Source organism: Cibotium barometz, chromosome 31 (assembly GCF_041138505.1).
Source record: "Cibotium barometz isolate CiBa-2024 chromosome 31, ASM4113850v1, whole genome shotgun sequence".
Taxonomy (NCBI): domain Eukaryota; kingdom Viridiplantae; phylum Streptophyta; class Polypodiopsida; order Cyatheales; family Cibotiaceae; genus Cibotium; species Cibotium barometz.
This window is the reverse complement of record NC_141076.1, coordinates 48,480,518-48,500,630: the sequence shown is the minus strand read 5'-3', so window position 1 is coordinate 48,500,630 and position 20,113 is coordinate 48,480,518. Positions and strand designations below refer to the sequence as shown.

At 43.1% G+C, this 20,113-nt stretch overlaps 1 pseudogene; it reads left to right on the top strand.

The window, feature by feature from the left end:
- Positions 1-1,220: 1,220 nt before the first annotated feature.
- On the top strand, positions 1,221-3,969 carry LOC147620964 (uncharacterized; annotated as a pseudogene).
- The last annotated feature ends 16,144 nt before the right edge of the window (positions 3,970-20,113 follow it).

Here is a 20,113-nt window from a genome sequence, read left to right as displayed (position 1 = left end):
TTGGGGGAATTACATTGAAATTGTGCATATTGATTGCAGAAGTAAACGAAAAGTATTTCTTGGTAGCATCAACATTATGTCAAAAAATTAAAAGAGCTCTTGCTCATTACTCTAATGAATTTGCTGCGTTGCAGGCGCAGCTAGTAAAAGTGAGGAGTAAGCGTCCGCCCACGGGTTAGATGCGTGGTTCAAAATATATAATATATATTATATTATATACAATATGGTGGTGCCCGTGGCCTGGTTGTAGCCTGTGAGGAGAGACGTGGTGGCGCCCGACTGAAGCAATGTAGCCTGTGAGGAGAGCGTGTAACCCAGGCCTGAAATTTGATACCCATTTTGGGCGTCATCCACAAATTTGGGCGTCAAATACACCTTGCACAATGCTCTAAGGTGTCAACACAAAATCTTACTAATGGGACTAAGGCGTCAAAAGAAACCCTATAAAAACCCCTAAGGAGTCATGGGTATATATATATATATATATATATATATATATATATATATATATATATATATATATATATATATGGGCCTAAATATATGGAAGGCTGAAGCGCCCTCAGCCCCACGGGCCACCGCCCGGCGCCCACGACGCATGTACACGCTTCCAGGCTACCCAGTGCCCGGGGGCCGGCGCCCACGACGCACGTCGAATGTCCCAGGGGCCAGGGGCCAGAGTCCAGACTCCCGAGTCCCAGCCCTATCTAATAATCTATCCCATCCTCTCTCTCCAGCAGGAGTGGCCGGCCGCCGGGCCCTATCTATCACATCCTCTCTCTCCAGCAGGCGGGAGTTGTATTTGCCGGGCGCCTTCTCCACCGCCATGCGATTAGGCACGCCACCGCAGCCCTCTTCATCATCAGTACTGCTGTGAGTGACGGGCAGTTGAGATCCCATGCGCAGTGGGTGCAGCGTCGTGACAGTGGGCCATGGTGGGGTAGAATCAATGGGAGAGGACTCAGGAGTGCTGTGAACTGAGACTGCGAGAGGAAAAGAAGGTAAAATGAGAAGGCAGGTTAAGGCAGACAGTTATATAGCTTAATAATTAGATTAAAGCTGAGGCGCATGCATCATTGCATCTTGTAAGTTGTCGCTCAATGTCCAGTTTTCGGTGCAGCTACAGTGTGTGTTGAAGGACTCACTTAAAGATGTTCGTCTCGGCAACTTCCGGTGCACCTTCATCATCAAGAGGCATGAATATACAAACAAAAGATGTAGTGATGGAGGAGATATTTGGCGTAAGTGATGACAACAACAACGAATTTGCTGATTCTGAAATTGAGACATGCGAGGATGAGCTTGACTTTGACATGGAGGTACTCGGAGAGGAGACAGTAAGGGCTCCTTCTACCGCCACTGGAGATAGTGAAGAGAAGAAGAAAGGTCCAGTACGTAAGTTTCGTTCAGAATGGGTACGTAAATATGCTTTTCTCAAACATGTAGTTTGTGGTAAAGAAGAATTCATGAAGTGCATTTGGTGTGAAAAATACAAGTTGAAAGGGCCATGGGGTAGAGGAAATGGATGCAAAAGTATCATGCTAAGTGCCATTAGAAAGCATCGAAAGTCTAGAGAACATGCATGGGCTGCTGGAAGGTATCGAAGTGAGTGTGGGGTACAAATGCCAGTACATATTGAGGTAATGACATGTAGAAACACATCCAGGGTGATAACAGTGATGAAGCTAGCCTATTTTAATGCACAACAAGACTTAGCATTGAGAAAGTATGAGAAATTATGTGATCTTGCTTATGCAATGGGTGTGGAGAATATGCCTATACAGCATGACTATTCTTCATACACAAATAGAATAGCATGTAGAGATTTTGTCATTTCCATTTCTGAGTATATAAAAAGATCTCAACTTAAACAATTATTGCAAAGCCCTTTTTATGGAGTGACTGTGGATGAGACAACTCATAGGGGATTAGAAAAGCATTTGATTATTTATCTTTGCTTTTTGCCTATGAATGGCAAAGCTTTATGTAATATTGAGTTTGCAAGATTGGTTTTGGTAAGTGATGGTTGTGCTCAGACAAAATATGATGCAATTTAGAATGTTTTTAATGAGTGTGGTCTTGAAAAGCATCGCATGGTGGGAATTGCAACGGATGGAGATAGTTCCATGCTGGGTTGTAATGATGGTCTTGTAGCAAAGTTAAAACGAGATGTGCCTCACCTTGTAAACATACATTGTATAGCTCATAGGGAAGCTCTTGCCGTAGTTGATGCAGCAAAATGCTTCAGTTGTCTCTCGTATATTGATAAAATGGCTAACAAGGTGTATACTTGGATATCTGCATCTAGCATACGACATACAGAATTCCAAAATTTGTTACAAGAGATGAATTTGCAGGTTTTTGAAGTGCTACGTATTCATGATGTCAGATGGCTCGCCAGAGGTAATGTTATGGTGCGGTTGACAAAGCTAATGCCTGCTGTTTTGAGCTTTTGGCAAGAATCTGCACCTGCATGGTACAATAAACTGAGAGTGTATAAGGTCTTGTTTTGCATTCACATGCTGGCTGATGTCTTGAATGACTTGAATATGCTAAGCAAACAGTTTCAGGCAGACATCATTGATATATCTTCAATAACTACTTGCATAGATGTAACTATTTCTTCGTTGAAAAGAAAGTTCTTGCGGGAGGAGTTTGGAAAAGGCACACTCTATCTAAAGAAGTTTATGGCTGATTCAAAAAGTGGGTTTCTACAGCATGTAAATGATGATGGAAAGGTCTATGCGCATAAACTCTTATACACATGTATTCTGGGTAAGGATAAAGATGGTCTTCCATTGGATGTATTGCCAGGTGATGTAATGAGTTGCACTATGCTTGCTAAGGCTTTTGTACAAAAGGTTGTGGATTGCATTAATGATAGATTTCCAGATGTGTTTCTATTCAATGCTGTCAAGCTTTTCAATCCACAGCATTAACCACGTGATAAAAAACGACCACGAGACTCTACGGAAAGAGAGAAGAAAGTCTCCATGTGGCTTGATCAATTGTTGGAGAGGTTTGGGGGATACCTTGTGGATGAACAAGGTTGCAAAAATGAGGTATTATCATTCACAGATACTTTGTATTATGGTTGTGAAGGCATGAACATGATAGATGCATGGCGTGTTTTTGCTTCTAATACTGAATGGCAGAACACATACCCCAACATGATGAAGCTTTGGCAAGCTATTTTGGTGATTCCTGCCTCATCAGTATCATGCGAAAGAGGCTTTTCAAAGCAAAATATGATCAAAAGTGATCTACGTCAATGCTTGGAAGTGAGCACACTTGATGCCTTTTTCATGCATTTCAATGTACTTGGTTTGGAGCAACGTTTGACTCATTTTTCAATGGAGTAGCATGCTGCCAATCGTGGGTTTGTGATGGCTTATGAGTCATGTTGCTATTGTCAGCTTTCAGCTTGATTTGGTTTGGAGTTATGTTGAATAAGTTTTAATTATTGGCAAAATTCTGGGTTTCTCATCCATAGCGCTCGTATCTATCAGGAAGTAAATTTCAGCTTTCAGCTTGATTTGGTTCGGAGCAGCTTTAAGCTTGATTTGGTCTGGAGTAAATTTTTTCCCCATCTTTTGCAGGTTTGACATAAAATTATTAAGGTAAATTTAATGTTGTTATGGTCTGGTGCCAGGTGATTTGAATTGTTGCCTCATAGGGATGATTGCAGTTTGTTTGTAGCAAAGGCTAAGAAAGTTGTAGCTGTAGAAGGGAGAAAAGAACGTCTCTTATAGCCTAGCAAGTATGTGTTTTACTCATCCATGTTTGTGAGTTTATCTTGCTTGGAGCAGATATTGTAGGAGTGATAATATACTTCAGTGGAGTCCATGCTCAACTCTGCTCTCTTCGTACGGGACGATGGTTGGAACTTGGAGGTGCCATTCTTCTTGATGTAGCTGAGATGGTATGTGATGATTATTGGCATTTTTTGAGTATTTTGTATATCAAAGAGCTGGTCAAGTTCTATTTCTGTTGATAGTATGCTGCAGGGTTTGGAGTAGTCGCTGGTGGAAAAGAAGTGCTAGGCTCTAGCCGATGCAGCTTCATCCCTCATAGTGGATGTGGTAGAAAGCGAGGACATGGTGATCTCTATTATGTGCATCGCATAGATGCCAGAGTCCCCATTGAGGTCACGGTAAGTGCAGAGTTCTCTCTTGTGGATTTTGATATGCTCAATTATTTTTTAGCAGGAATCATTCATTCTTCAAAACCATACAGTGCCAATCCATGCGAAGGATAATATTGATGGATATGTATGCAACAAAAATACACACAATACAAGAGCTTAAAAACATTTTCTCATCAAGAGAATGATGTCCTCTTGCAAGCGCATGGAAGAGGACGAGTTAAGATGACTGAAAATGCCATCTTCAGTTGTTTATTTACAAGTTGATGTGTATGTGTGTGCAATCACACTGTTAATGAGTGATTTGATAGTTTGTAAACTAAGTGATTTACATTACTGGACAATGGCGTGTGGGCCGTAGGTGTTTGGGGCTAGAGATAGAGATCGATACATAAGGCTTGAAACCTTGAAAATTACATCAGAGTATCATTTGATGCCTTGAAAATAAGGGGAAGACGTCATTGGATTTTTTATGAAGCCCAATACTAGGCATCAAATTTCAGGCCTGGTGTAACCTGTGCCCAACGTGGTGGCGCCCGACGGAGAGGAGAATGACTGGCTCTCGAGTCGTCTCAGAGACAAACTCGGGTGGCGGACACGCTAGACACACTAGACTGCACACTGCAAAATAGTGTTCACGCTTGCAGAACACTGTACGCACTCAGAGAGCTCTAGAGCACACTGCAGGCAGTAGAACATTTTGTTCTTGCGCTCGAGTGAGATTCTGGCCCATGTGAACGCAGCGTCACAAACTCGCAGAGCGGCAGAGGGTAAGTAGCAATTTACTACTAGTAAACTGTAAATCACGATATATTAACAATATTATACTTATCTGGCCCAACGTTGTGGCGCCGGGCGGAGCCGCTAGCCACAGGGCCACGCTAAAGCCTACAGCACGCAGCGTAGAGAGTGGCAACGTCTCAGTCTTCATCAGCAAAGAGAGTCTCTCCACGCTGCGTGAATGGAGAAGACTCCAGCGAGGACGCAGGCGGCAGACTCCACAGAGAAAGACTAAATAATAAAGCAGCAAGCTTGAAGTCGTCAAAGGCCCAGGCATTGGGTTCCTTTAAAAAGAGTAATTTTTTGTTTTCAAAGCAAAAATTTTGCTAATTTCCGTTGTCCTAACAATTAAACTCAATAAAACTGATGTAAGTGAAATTACAGAGGACTGGTGACTGTACACTGGCAGTGGGTGAGTGACGGTTGGTGGGCTGCTGTGCAGTGCACCATGAAAACCATTTGAAAATTGGCATTATTAATTAACAAGTTACAAAGGCTTTAAAAATTAAGGCATTATAATTTAAGCATACTATCTATTGAAAGTGTAAGTGAACACATTTGTCATTAACTAATTGACTATTAACAAAGGCTTTATTAATTTACTATTAACTAATTAGGAAGTTAATAATTACTAATTATTAATAACTATTTATAATTTATTATTATTAATTAATATAAAAATATATTTAGTATCGATTCAAAAATTGTAAGAAATATATTAACAATTTAAAACTCTTTGAAGCTTGAATATTTAACTTTTTTTAAATGTTCAAAATTTTAAATAAAGGTAAAATAATTATATACCTCTAAAAATTACAATTCATCAAAACCTTCTAATTATATTTTTTCAGGTTAAATCTCAATTTTAAAAATTCACATTACACTAAACCCAAGTTTTTCGTGAACACTGTTTTAGACCCCTCAATGCTTCTCCTGAGCAGTGAATGGAAGAAGATATCACCACTGAATATCGTTGCCAAAATAGTAAAGCTTGGGGATTTGCTTTATGTGTTCGGTGCTTTTTCTACTTTTGCTTGATGCTCTTTGCCAAAGAAGTGTGGCTTGGTTTTTTTCCTTGTTGAGCGAAGCTCACTACATCAGCATGCAAGATGAGGCAGCAAGGTTGAGGTAGCCCGATACTTGAATTTAATGTTGGCGGTTGGACAACCATAACCGGTCAGCGCCGCCAGCCAGCGCACTTTATTATGGGGCCGGACGTGCCAAGGTTGGGTGGTGTTCAACTACTATTATGTGCCTGGTGTATAGGCATTCACGATTATTGATTGGATTTTTGTGTGAGCAAGGCTAGATTGAAAGGTTCTGTTTTTGGTCTTCAGTTCTTCTTTCTCTGTGTTTCCCCTTTTCTTCTTTTGTATTCTCTGTTCGGGCAAGAGGCCACTATTGGGAACTGCCGGATGTGGAAGCCAACGCAGATGCTCTGTGGGGGGGTTGCCTTTCTACTGCTACTACCTCCTACCTTGTTGACCTCTGAAATCCTCCCCATCACTGTCATCTGTGTGGCGCTTGAACTCGCTGGGCTCATCGCGACCCCCAACCCCTTCAATGATGAGCGAGAAAGGAGAGGCTTTCAACTACTGCCGCCACCCCAACAGCCGCCAAGAGCTCGTTTTAGGTTTCAACAGTGCTTCCCTGTGCAAATATTGAGGTGCTCCAGGCGGCGACAGAGGTCACAGCAGCCATGGTTCTCAGCTTGAATGGCTGCCGTGTGTGCGAAGACCTCGACTCCCTGCTCCCCGTCATCATTCAGGTAGCCAGACCACCCGAACCGTGCAGCAAGCAAGCAAGCAAGCAAGCAAGAGATGGCCTGGTGATTAACATAATGGCACCCAACCCACTAAGCAGCAAACAACAACAACAACAACTGGACTAGGGTTTGCAAGTCAAAGAGAGGTGCATATTTGATGCTGCTATGGCCCCGCGACATCTGAGCCACTGGAGTTCTAAGAATTGCCGGCAAGAAGGGCATCACCGGAACTGTTCCCTTGCTACCCCGACACCTACTTGGCCCTGAGAGCACTCTGTACAGTGTGCCAGTCCAGTGACCGAATTCTGGGATCTGCTATCCGCATCACTCAGCTCAGCCGCCAACATGAGCCACTGGAATGTGGGTTGCCATCCCCTTGCGGATTGGAGCAATCTAGATTGGCTAACTAGAAGTCAAGGAGGGCAACCCGATTCGACCAAATCCGAATGCAAGGGCGATGCCAAGTTCCGGCCAAGTAGGCAGAGGGGCTGATTTGTTCAGAATCTAATCTCCGACATCCGCCTGACATTCTGTGAATTCAGTATGTGCTGCAAACAGTCTGCTACAGCTGGATAGACTTGGTTGATGGGCCGAAAAGCATGTAAGCACTACCGCATTCAGAAGCATCAGTCTAGTGAATGTGTCACCTGCAGGCAGTGTGGCCAACATGCCCATCGAACCAACGACTGCTTATGCCATGTGGCCAATGCGGATTCTAGGGTCACAGCTCCCGGGTGTGCCCCAATACATTGTTAGAGCAATTTGAGATTGTGCAACGCCGATGGCTCAAGCGGAAGAATGCCCGCGAAGTTGACCGTGCTTTCTTCAAAGAAAAAGGAGCTCAAGCAGTTTCTTAAGGATATTGTCTCAGCCATGGAATGGCATTCCTAACACCCTCGAACAGGAGACTCCTTGTTGCAGAAGGATATGACGTGGATGGTAATTGCAACCGAAAACTTCTTGTCTGATGTCAAGCATGCAATTGCAAACCTTGAGGATGAGGACAGCAGTTCAGACAATAGCTTGGAGAGTGACTTTGAAGCTTCTGATATGCTGATCCGGAAGCTAACTATGGTTGCCATAATAAAGTAGCAGATATGGCTGTAATTGACCATCCCAAAATGAGGAGCTTTTGGCTGCTCAAAATGTCCTTGAAGAGCATGGTGATGATTAACAGCAACACGTTGATTACATCCCCCATGTTAGTGATGGTGCCTGGCATAAGTTGAATGAGCAGCTTGCCCCTCTTCCCGATGAGGATGATGCCGTATTAGTTCCGGAAGAACCAGATGTATGGCACATGTTCTTGCCAAGTGGGGCAATAGAGGTCATTAACACTTGGGTTGAAATGTTTCCAAATTCTGGTTTTGTACCTCCTACATACCGACATCCGTATGATCAATCGGGATTGGGTTTTGGCCAAGTTTGGTCGGATGGAAAATGTTCCAATGTGTCAAAGGACAATCATGTATATGTGGATGCCCATCCTATGCCCAACCATCTGGAGAAGCAAGATTTTGATGAGTCTCCATCTATGTACAGTTGATGGCGGAATTCCTAGATGATCCGTAAGAGGAGGCTTTTGCATGCAGATGATGTATGTGGGAAAGACTTGAGCTGGGACGTTTTCAGTTTCATTGATGATAACCCGAAGGCACTGGTAGCCCACACGGAAATGCCTCGGTTGCGAGTAGAAGTGGTAAATGCTCATGATGCAATTCATGGTGACCTGGTGGTTCATTCAGAAGATGTGGTGCCCAGACACAATGAAGCAGAATCAGTAGAGGTTGCCCACAAGAGTAGAAAAAAAATTAAATATGCAGTAAAAGTTGCTCAAAATCCTAGTAGATATGGTAGGGATGACTCCTATATGCTCATGTTCAGGATGTTGTGAATCAAGATGATCTAGTTTCTAGTAATGAGAAGGTTCTCATCAAATATGGGTTTCTTGTAAAAGCACAAGCAGTGTTCGATACACTGTTAGTTTAAGAGTGTTATGTGCACATTATATGTGCATATACTAGGAGGCTAACCCACATTAGGCTTGTGAGTATGGGAGCATGGGAACAAGCTCTAGTGGAGTATGGGTTAGGGCTAACCTTAAGAGTTGAGGTTAGGGTTAGGCATCCAAGGGTCACACATGGGAAATGGAGAGTCAAGAGTCACTTGAGGGCCCTTCTATATAATAGGGACATGGAGCACACTCAAGGGATGTTCTCTTGTGTAGAGCATAGTATCTACTCTCTTACTATTTCACACTAGAGCTATGTGTTGTCGGAAGAATGATGTCATATCTCTTGGTGGTATGGGACACTAAGGTAAGGTATGTGATACTTCATTGTATTAATGTGTGCATCCTTGGACTCGGGGGTAGTCGGCGGGTGGATGAGTATATGTCTAGTTTATGCATGTTTATGCATGGTTATTAACTAGGTAATTCTTTGATGTCGTCTCAAGTATATAGAGACAGATTTTAGTATGTGAAAGTCTAGGATAAGATCATCTTGTTCCTTTTATGTAAGATTTTATTCATATTTCTTAGATGGCATACTAGGGAGTTTCAAATTGGTAAGGTACGTATGGGCGGTGTGGGACGCTAGTAGGCGATCTCTAACATATATTATCTTATCTGATAATTTAGGCTCAGGATTGTTACCTTGCTTACATCACTTGACATGTTGACCTCAACATTCAAAGACAATCTCATTTTTTGACTTCACTTGAAGTTGTAGTGGAGGCATTCTCTAGATGAACTGAAATCTCTTTCTTTAGAGTTCAAGGAGCTTATCTTGTTGTGTTCGGATTAAGAAATTTTGGATTCTTCCTTTGTTGGCATTTCTTTCTCTAGTTTCGTCCTTTAGGTGATTTATACAGTCTACCTGATGATTTACGGATGTACATATGTGACTCATCGAGACATTGATGACTTCCTATGTTGATATGGGTAACTCAGGATGCCGATAATTTCCTGTGCAGATGTGGGTACATTGGGCCGTCGATGGATCCCTAGTTCCTACCGTTAATGCCATGTCTTCCTACTTTATTCTGAATGGTTTACAACGAGAAAACTACCTTGAGTATGAGTTCCTCTGATCATGCGCAGTCTGATGGGCAAACAGAGCGCATGTGAATCAGATTGTAGAGAATATGCTTCGTACATGTCTCTAAAAAACCATCAAATTGAAAAAAGCATCTTTCAATGATGGAATTTGTCTATAACAGTTCTAAATATATGGCTACTGGTTTTAGTCCGTTCATGCTTATCTATGTGTATCAATCTAGGGCACCAACCGATGTTGATCTTAAGGACATTGAGCTTGATGCGTCGAGGGATTTCTTGCGTGATATGTAGGAAATGTTGATCGAAGCTCGGGATTCTATTGGGAGTGCTCAGGAGGGCACGGTTTAATGTGCTGGTAGAGGACGCTCACCTTGGTCTTTTGAACCAGGAGCGTTGGTTTATTTTAAAGTTGCTAAAGACTCAGACTTTATCAACAAGAAAATGCTCGAAATTATCTCTTAGATATTGTGGTCTATTTCGAGTTATACGTCGGATTGGCATGGTTGCATATGAACTAAAACTACCTTCACATGTTAGAGTTCATCCAGTATTTCATGTCAGTATATTGAAAGAGAAACTGAGAGGTGAGGATAACATAGTTACTCCTCAAGAACTCGTTGAAGTCGAAGATTTATCTTATGTTCCACATGAACCTGAAAAGGTACTTGAATTCAGGGAAAGGAAACTTCGTAGTCAACTAATCCCTGAGGTTAAAATTATGTGGAAAGATAGGAAAATAGAGGATTCGACTTGGGAGTCGGTTAAGAATGTTCGCGCAGATTTTCTTCTTTTCATTGCAAGAGTACAATGTTTTAAGAGGGGAAGTATGTTACGTGCACATTATATGTGCATATACTACGAGGCTAATCCACATTAGGTTTGTGAGCATGGGAGCATGGGAACAAGCTCTAGTGGAGTATAGGTTAGGGCTAACCTTAAGGGTTGAGATTAGGGTCAGGCATCCAAGGATCACACATGGGAAATGGAGAGTCAAGAGTCACTTAAGGACCCTCCTATATAATAGGAGCATGGGGAACACTCAAGGGATGTTATCTTGTGTAGAGGATGATATCTACTCTCTTGCCATTTCACACTAGAGCTATGTGCTGCTGGAATGATGTCATATCTCTTGGTGATATGGGACACCAAGGTAAGGTATGTGATATTTCATTGTATTAATGTGTGCACCCTTGGACTCGGGGGTGGTCGAGTGGATGAGTATATGCCTAGTTCATCCATGTTTATGCATGGTTTTATGATCAACTATGGTTTTCATGGATTCAAGGCGCTCCTATGTTTCTATCCATGGTTTTATGAGGATCTTTTGGATAATATCATGTACTTTGAAGGTAGCGTTTACCTTCATTTTTGCACATAATTTTGGAGTATGTTCCTTATACTCTTGTACATATTCCAGCTTAGATACCTAGTTGCTTATGTATCTAGGTGAATTGTTATTTTTCTACCCCAGCTTTATTGTGTTTATTGGGTAGTTATTATTAGAAAGGCGTCAATAATTCAAATTGTTTTCTAATGAGGTACTAAAAAAGATTTATTCCTTGATGTGGTCTCATGTATATAGAGACAAGTTTTAGTATGTAAAAGTCTAGGATAAGGCCATCTCATTTCTTTTATGTAAGATTTTATTTATATTTTCTAGACGGCATACTAGGGAGTTCCAAATTGGTAAGGTACGTATGGGTGGTATGGGACGCTAGCGATCCCTCACATATATTATCTTATCTGATAATTTAGGCTCAGGATTGTTACCTTGCTTACATCACTTGGTATGTTGACTCCAATATTCAAAGACAATCTCATTTTTTGACTTCACTTGAAGTTGTAGTGTAGGCATTCTCTAGATAAACTTCTTTTATCTATAGTCTACATGTTTTGATCGTCGACATTCACTTGTTGAAATCTCTTTCTTTAGAGTTCAACGAGTTTATCTTGTTGTGTTCGGATTAAGGAATTTTGGATTCTTCCTTTGTTGGCATTTCTTTCGTTAGTTTCGTCCTTTAGGTGATTTATACAGTCTACCTGATGGTTTACGGATGTATATATGTGACTCATCGAGACATTGATGATCCCCTATGTTGATATGTGTAACTCGGGATGCCGATAATTTCATGTGCAGATGTGGGTACGTCAAGCCACCGATAGATCCCTGGTGCTTGCCGTTAATGCCATGTCTTCTTACTTGTTAGAGTTCATCCAGTATTTCATGTCAGTAGATTGAAAGAGAAATTGGGAGGTGAAGATAACACAGTTACTCCTCAAGAACTCGTTGAAGTCGAAGATTTATCCTATATTCCACACATGAACTTGAAAAGGTACTTGAATTCAGGAAAAGGAAACTTCGTAGTCAACTAATCCTTGAGGTTAAAATTATGTGGAAAGATAGGGAAATAGAGGATTCGACTTGGGAGTCAGTTAAGAATGTTCGCGTAGATTTCTTTCTTTTCATTGCAAGAGTGCAATGTTTTGAGAGAGGGGAAGTATGTTATGTGCACATTATATGTGCATATACTAGGAGGCTAACCCACATTAGGCTTGTGAGCATAGGAGCATGGGAACAAGCTCTAGTGGAGCATGGGTTAGGGCTAACCTTAAGAGTTGAGGTTAGGGTCAGGTATCCAAGGGTCACATGGGAAATGGAGAGTCAAGAGTCACTTAAGGGCCCTCCTATATAATAGGGACATGGGGCACACTCAAGGGATGTCCTCTTGTGTAGAGGATGGTATCTACTCTCTTGCCATTTCACACTAGAGCTATGTACTGTTGGAATGATGTCATATCTCTTGGTGGTATGGGACACCAAGGTAAGGTATGTGGCACTTCATTGTATTTATATGTGCACCCTTGGGCTCGGGGGTGGTCGGGTGGATGAGTATATGTCTAGTTCATGCATGTTTATGCATGGTTATTAACTAGAGAGATCTATGGGATTTTAACAGAGAGGCAGTCTCACAAAATGCTCCGATCTCTAGATATGCTGATGAAGGGATAAGTAAGCAAGCATTGGATTGTTTGGAACAAGTGCAATGTGCCATGATGGCGGAAGGAAGAGAAAAAGACAAAGACAATCGGCAAGGAGATTTCTCGGATGCTATGGCAGCCTTGGAGAGCAGCATGTTAGGGCATAATTACTTGTATGGAATCTTGAGCCGATTGAGGAACATCAAGCTCTTTTTGAGATCAAAGATGATGCTGATCTAGATGAGCAAAGGTGGCTGAATAGCCCTATGGCACCAAACATGACACTCGAGGAGCAGCTTGGTTACTGGATGCATGCTCAAATGAAGAAGCAGGATGGAGGCTTTGTGGATGCTCGGATGGATGAGCAGAATGGGTTGTAACATGCACCCATGGATGAGGAAGAGGGTGAGGCAATGGAGGGGAGCTGTGGGGCCGAGAGAGCCCGGGAATGCCCTCTCATGATGACGAGACCCCTCAAACGGATGTTCCAGAGAGCATGGAAAATGATCTCCAGGATGCTTCGATGCATCAGAACAAGGGTGAGGTTGGGGAGGAGCAGAGTGGCTGCAAAAGCCCGGAGAAGCCCTCACACGCCAAGATCCCTTGGATGGATAAGTAGGTGGACTACAAGTATGCAGTTTATGCTCGGATGAGGACCAAAAAAGATTCGGATGATCCAGATGGTAGTTCTAGCCATGATGATGGGATGGTTATGGTGAAGGTTGAGAGAGCATGGAAGGAGCATGAAGGCCGGAAGAGCCAGGTGATTCCCTTGGATGTCTCTAACCTTGCATCAGGTTTCCCGCATGGTTTAGATAGTCCGAAAAATCTAGTTTCCAGTTTTGGTGAAGATGATGACATAGATTGGTTTGACATGTTGCTTGCCGATGACGGTGTGCCTGTCCATGATGATAGCCTTGGAGAGGTCGATGCAGCTTCGTTTGTTGACACCTTGCTGGAAGAGGATGTGGTTCATGCAAATTTTGCTTGTATGCCGAATGCATTGGAGCATGGATTGAGTGCTCTTTTTGAGCCTACACAACATCATGAAGATGTGGATAGAGTGCTTAATTGGCTGCTTATGCACATTCTTGTGCTATTTAGCAGATTTCTTCGGAGATGATGTGCCATGTTCATCGGGTCGAGCTCGCGATATTGTGCCAATTGGGGTACGTCAGCATATAGTAGATGATGGAGCTTCATCGACATATCTTTTTGATGGGCATGGTTATGCCTACCCCATGTCTACTCCGTGCCAGTGGATTATGGACATACTTGTGATGACCTGGTTTTATGCTTTCATTTTGTATGATCATGGCTGGTTGGCCTTGTATTTGATGGGCTCCCAACACTGACATGTTGCCATGAAATGGTTGCACTGTAGATTCATATTATGTGCACGACATTGGCATGACCTTGATTGTGGGTTTGGGTCGTCTCGGATTAGGAATCCGACCCACCGCGGGTGTGCCAAGTGTTGGCGGCCGAACAGCCACCACAGCCAATCAATGTTGCCGGCGGCACATTTTATTATAGGGACCGAGCATGCCAAGTTTAGGTGGTGTTTTCCTACTATGTGCCTGGTGTAGGGGAATTCATTATTATTAATTCATAATTATGGATTTTTGTGCGAGCAGTTCGAAAAGAAGACTCTGTTTTTGGTCTTCAGACCTTCTTTCTCTGTGTTTTCCCTTCTCTTCTTTTGTTTTCATTGTTGTTAGGGCAAGAGCCCACTAACATTTATAAAAGAACTAAGCACAGATTTGCTACTAATGACTATTGGTTGAGCCTAACTCAATGCTGGCTAGGCTCTGTCGTGTTAGGTTTAAGGTTTTACTGCTAATGCTAATTTGCATAGTGTTTGCTAGGATGTGCCATCGAGTTCCCAAAATCGATGCGCTGAATGCTCTTACACAGTAAGGTGGGTTGTTGGTGTTGTTGATTTTAGCCTAAATAACACACAAAAAAGAGGTTTTGTGCCCTCCACAAGCCACAAAGCCTCTCTTTTTGTGTGTTATTTAGGCTAAAATCAAGTTTTTTCCATCCCTTCAGGCCTCATCTTTGAGAAAACACATACGTAAAATCAGGTCTTTTCCATTCCTTCAAGCCTCAGGTCTTTTAGTTTAGGGATGGAAAAGACCTGATTTTATGTATGTGTTTTCTCAAAGATGAGGCTTGAAGGGATGGAAAAGACTTGATTTTATATATGTGCACATGCTGGGTGGAGAGGCTTGAGCACATGGTGTCTACGTACTCTACACATGCTAAGTAACACAAAATAAAAGGGCTCTGTGCCCCTGGCTTATGGAGGGCACATAGCCCTTTTGTAATTAGCATGTGCAAAGTACATAGACACCATGTGCTCAAAACTTGTTGATGGGCTAGTTGTTGTTGAATGGGCTAGCTATTTTTGTGTTAGTTGGGCGGTTACTATTGGGTCACCGTTGGATTAGAGAGGCTACAGTGTCAAAAATGGATGTGATATACTCGATGGCTATGGCACATGATGGCTATACATTAGGACTTGTTTGGGGTCTTCTTGGGCCCTTTAATTTGCCCCAAGCCTAATGACAGTCATTAAGGAATGGTGCAATGGGAGAAGGCCATGTGGAGAAAAATGTTGGGTTTCCCTGCCCCTAATATGTAGGGGTCAAACTTGAATCATACGTTTTTTTTTAAAGAAATTGGGCTGAAAATGCAAAATCTTTCAATAAAATCAGATTTCCCACCTTTTTTTAATAAAGACAGCTCAAACTGGCATAAATGACCCCACCTCAAAAAGTGGGCTAGGGCCAGAAACGCCCCCCCATCATTATCCCTCATTTAAAGCTACTTTTCCCCCTCCCCACTCCCTCTTCCTCTCTCTAAAACTAGCAATTCGGTTTTGAGTCTCTCTCTAACTAAAAGAATCTTTTTTGGCCTCCTCCCTCCCCATTCTGCCTTCCCCTTCCCTCCTAAAGTTAGATCTATCTTTCTGTGCCTTCTTGGCTATGGAAAGCTTGGAAAACAGTCCACTTTTTCCCCCATCAAGTCCATCCTCTCTTGCTTGCACACATTCTTCACTCTCCTCTTGCTAGCTTATACACATTCTTGACTCCTCTTGCCAGCTTATATGCTCTGCTAGCATTAGGTTGCAGAGATCTTCTTGGCTATGGAAAGCTTGGAAAACAGTCCTTTTTTTCCCATCAAGTCCATCCTCTCTTGCTTGCACACATTCTTCACTCTCCTCTTGCTAGCTTATACACATTCTTGACTCCTCTTGCCAGCTTATATGCTCTGCTAGCATTAGGTTGCAGAGATCTTCTCACACACCTACAACTTCATAGCATTTAGCTTAGTCGGTTAGCCAAGCACAATGAGTCGCCGACCTCGTTCAAGGGTGGAGTCCTTTAGCAGCAGCAACAAACAAGACGACACTGGCTTGTGGGTTACAAGCACCTTTGCAAAAGGAATGTGGGTGACGATGCGTCCAAGCACAAGGGGAGCCCACAAAGTCTCTCGCAGATACATAGGGTTAAAGTCACACCATTGGAAGGATCGCATAGTGGATCTCAAGCAGGGGGCTGACGGAAGCAAGCAGGTGATGATCCAACACGTCTACAAGGCATCGCAACTCCGTGTTGACAATGCCAATCACAAACGCTTTCCTGCAAATTGTAAGTTTTATTTGTGCTTCTTGTTTTATGGGCTGCACTGAGACATGCTAATATCATTTCATGTTACGGAAGCTTGATTTTTTCAAGTGTGTTCTTGTAATGTTCTGTGCAGACATCTTTCCGTCGACATTTGTGAAATGGGAGCCTTTAGAGGCCCTTTCTGGAACCTTTGAGGCGCACCACTTTGAAATCGGCAAGCTACTATATACTGGTTGTTCAACATCAGAGCTTTTAGAGCGCTCAGTTTTCTTCTTTCATGCAGAGTATATTGTACCCACGTCAAGAGATGGTTCTGGGACTCTACGGAGGCTCCCTACACCAAGTCTCACGGACCATGATTGGCCAAAGCCCGACAATACTTTGGTTGCACTAACCAGACGTCGGATTGAGATTGATGTGTGCAATGCAATGAAGTGCACCTATGGGTCACATCGTGCGACTCTCACGTTCTTCATGCCTTTACATTTGTTTGTGTTTTTGTTCAAGGAGGCTGATGTTCACCGGACTCCTACAATGTGGATTGCAAAGGGAGGCACAGTAATGAGTGCCTTTTTGCCACCTTCGTGGGATTTGAAGGTTATTCAACATCAGGGTGACAAGATAAAGTGCATGGTGGTGTCGGAGAAGATGGTCATTCGGTACCAGCTTGGAAAGCAACAACTCTCTATTATCTTTCCTTACAGACGTTGGAAGCTGACTGGAGGCGAATGGCAAGCACTCGATTCGGACATCAACGATGCAGAACAGCTTGATGTACATGTTAGCACGCAAGCTGATGTGTGGGATATCGTAGTAAATGCTGATTGGAATATGGCGAACCTAAGGGAGTACTTAGGCCTTAGGTTTGCACTGAAAGGTGACTTTTCATTTGTGATTGATAACACACCTCTACGTAAGAGGAAAGAGGCAGCTTACTTTTGTAAAAGCATTCCCTTCCCCAGATGTATCCATATCAAGCAAGCTATGTAACAGATTTTGAGAGATTAATTCAAAACAATTTTGGCTACTCGCAATTTGCGTTCAATTTTGTGCACTTTTAAGTTTTGTCGCGTGTTTTTATTTTTTTGGAGGTTTTAAGTGAGTTTTTAAACATAAAAAAAGTTTTAAAGACCTCTTTATAAGTCACTTTTGGCCACTTTGAGTTCATCTCCTCACTCTCGGCATCTTTGCGGTCCCCTCGCCTTCTTCGCTACTCAATCATGGCCACCCCCGCCCAAGCTCTCCTATCTCAATTGCACAAGCTTGACCTCGGTCACTTGATCGAGACGCTTGCACCCATCTTTCAGACATCTATTGACATGGAAGGCACCGCCGAACTCCATAATGACGTGTTTGGGTCGTTCACTAGCTACATGGACACATACATGGCTGAATATTGTGTCAACTTTGAAGACGAGGAGGGAACTTGGGTGCCTGTGGATCTTATCAAGCATACCTAAAGAGCGGACAAAAATTTCAGGTTCAGGCTTGCAAGATTCCTCAAAGGCCTTAGTAGCGCATATCTAAGGGAGGAGGAAGAAGATAACCTGGTAGGTCTTGGAATGGGCAACATTGGCACAAGTTTTTTGAGGTGGGACATGACTCTTGCCCTCCTGATCTTAGAGGGAACAGAGAAAAGCAAGGGAAAGAGGAAGGCCACTCCTCCAAAGAAAGCCACACCTTATCTCTTGATCAAGGAAGCTGACCCAAAGGAGGATATTGTCACCCCAGTGCAAGAAGCATCTCTTGCACTTGTGACTCTGGCGGAAGAGCCGCAAGCTGAGGCTGTGAAACGGGACATCGAAGGGGACGATGTCATGGATGAAGTTCCAGAGCTCGAAGTGCGAACTCTACACCCCATCATAGTAGAAGGTGTAGAGTTCTTATTTTTGGATGACATCGCCCATGTCCTTGGGCTGCACCAGGATGAAACTCTCTCAGTCATTGCTATGTACGCGGGCATGCGAGACACACAACAGCCGTCCAAAGATGATGACATCCACATTGACTTCAGTTCCGCAGATGTCACAAAGGTGCTTGCGCTCCCGGAAAATCATGCCTCAATAGAGTCCCTTGTGGCAGAGACTCTTGTACAAATATCCCAGTGCAAGGATTTCTACGAGAGTGTGCCAGAAACTAGCTTTGCCCCTCACAAGCCGCTTGCCATTTCGGATTCCGTCAGTTTCGGGAGCATCAATATTAGTGATGCAGACCTTGCGGATCATGATGATGCCACTGAGGTAGTACACCCAATTTCTTCCCTTCTTAATTTGTAATTTTTTGAAGTCAACTCATTCTTCTATCTACTTTGTAGACCGCAAGAGAAATGGACTGGTTCGCAAGCCGAAAGGGTGGAGCACGAAAGGAGGTGGAGGGGAAAGATGCTGCGCTATGGCACTACATCCCGAGCTTCAATGCCGAGATGCTTCGCGTAATTCACAACGACTTTTCAAATGATGCGCAAGCTGAATTTTTGAAGTGCAGAGCCCTAAGCGCCATCCTGTCTGAAGCCCCTATAGCTCAAAATGCCCATAAATGTATTCTTGTAAATAGGGAAGCAGCTATCTATAGCTTTGGTGATAAAGGTTCAGGGTCTTTCCTAGGATTTTGTGGCCTTAGCCTTGGACAAGGCATCACTGATGCCAAAGAGATAGCCGAACGCATTGGTGACAAACCATCAGTAAAGACTCTCACCCACGAGGCTTTCACCAAGCTCATCAAGCGAGTTGGCTAGATCCAATGTACTCATTTGCCTTCTGTGAAAATCAAACAATTAATGACATCAAGATGTTTTTCGAGCTGATTTTAAGTTTTATCTTCTTGATGTGTTTATATGTTGTTGTCGTGTCCTGTCATGATGTTTCAATCAATTTTTGTGAACGCTCGTCTGTGAATCAAACAATTAATGACATCAAGATGTTTTTCGAGCTGATTTTAAGTTTTATCTTCTTGATGTGTTTATATGTTCTGGTCGTGTCCTGTCATGATGTTTCAATCAATTTTTGTGAACGCTCGTCTGCCACCGCCCGTCCGACTTTGGCTCGACTGCCACCGCCCTAAGCGCCATCCTGTCTGAAGCCCCTATAGCTCAAAATGCCCATAAATGTATTCTTGTAAATAGGGAAGCAGCTATCTATAGCTTTGGTGATAAAGGTTCAGGGTCTTTCCTAGGATTTTGTGGCCTTAGCCTTGGACAAGGCATCACTGATGCCAAAGAGATAGCCGAACGCATTGGTGACAAACCATCAGTAAAGACTCTCACCCACGAGGCTTTCACCAAGCTCATCAAGCGAGTTGGCTAGATCCAATGTACTCATTTGCCTTCTGTGAAAATCAAACAATTAATGACATCAAGATGTTTTTCGAGCTGATTTTAAGTTTTATCTTCTTGATGTGTTTATATGTTGTTGTCGTGTCCTGTCATGATGTTTCAATCAATTTTTGTGAACGCTCGTCTGTGAATCAAACAATTAATGACATCAAGATGTTTTTCGAGCTGATTTTAAGTTTTATCTTCTTGATGTGTTTATATGTTCTGGTCGTGTCCTGTCATGATGTTTCAATCAATTTTTGTGAACGCTCGTCTGCCACCGCCCGTCCGACTTTGGCTCGACTCGACGGGCCGATTTCTCCCGCGTATGGCCCCAGAAGGGTATATCAGCTGTGCGGGGTGCGCCGGGGCCGAGGGGGGGGGCCGGTGGTCGCTCCGTGGAGCCTGTGTGCCACGGAGCGACTTTTGGCTGTTTGAC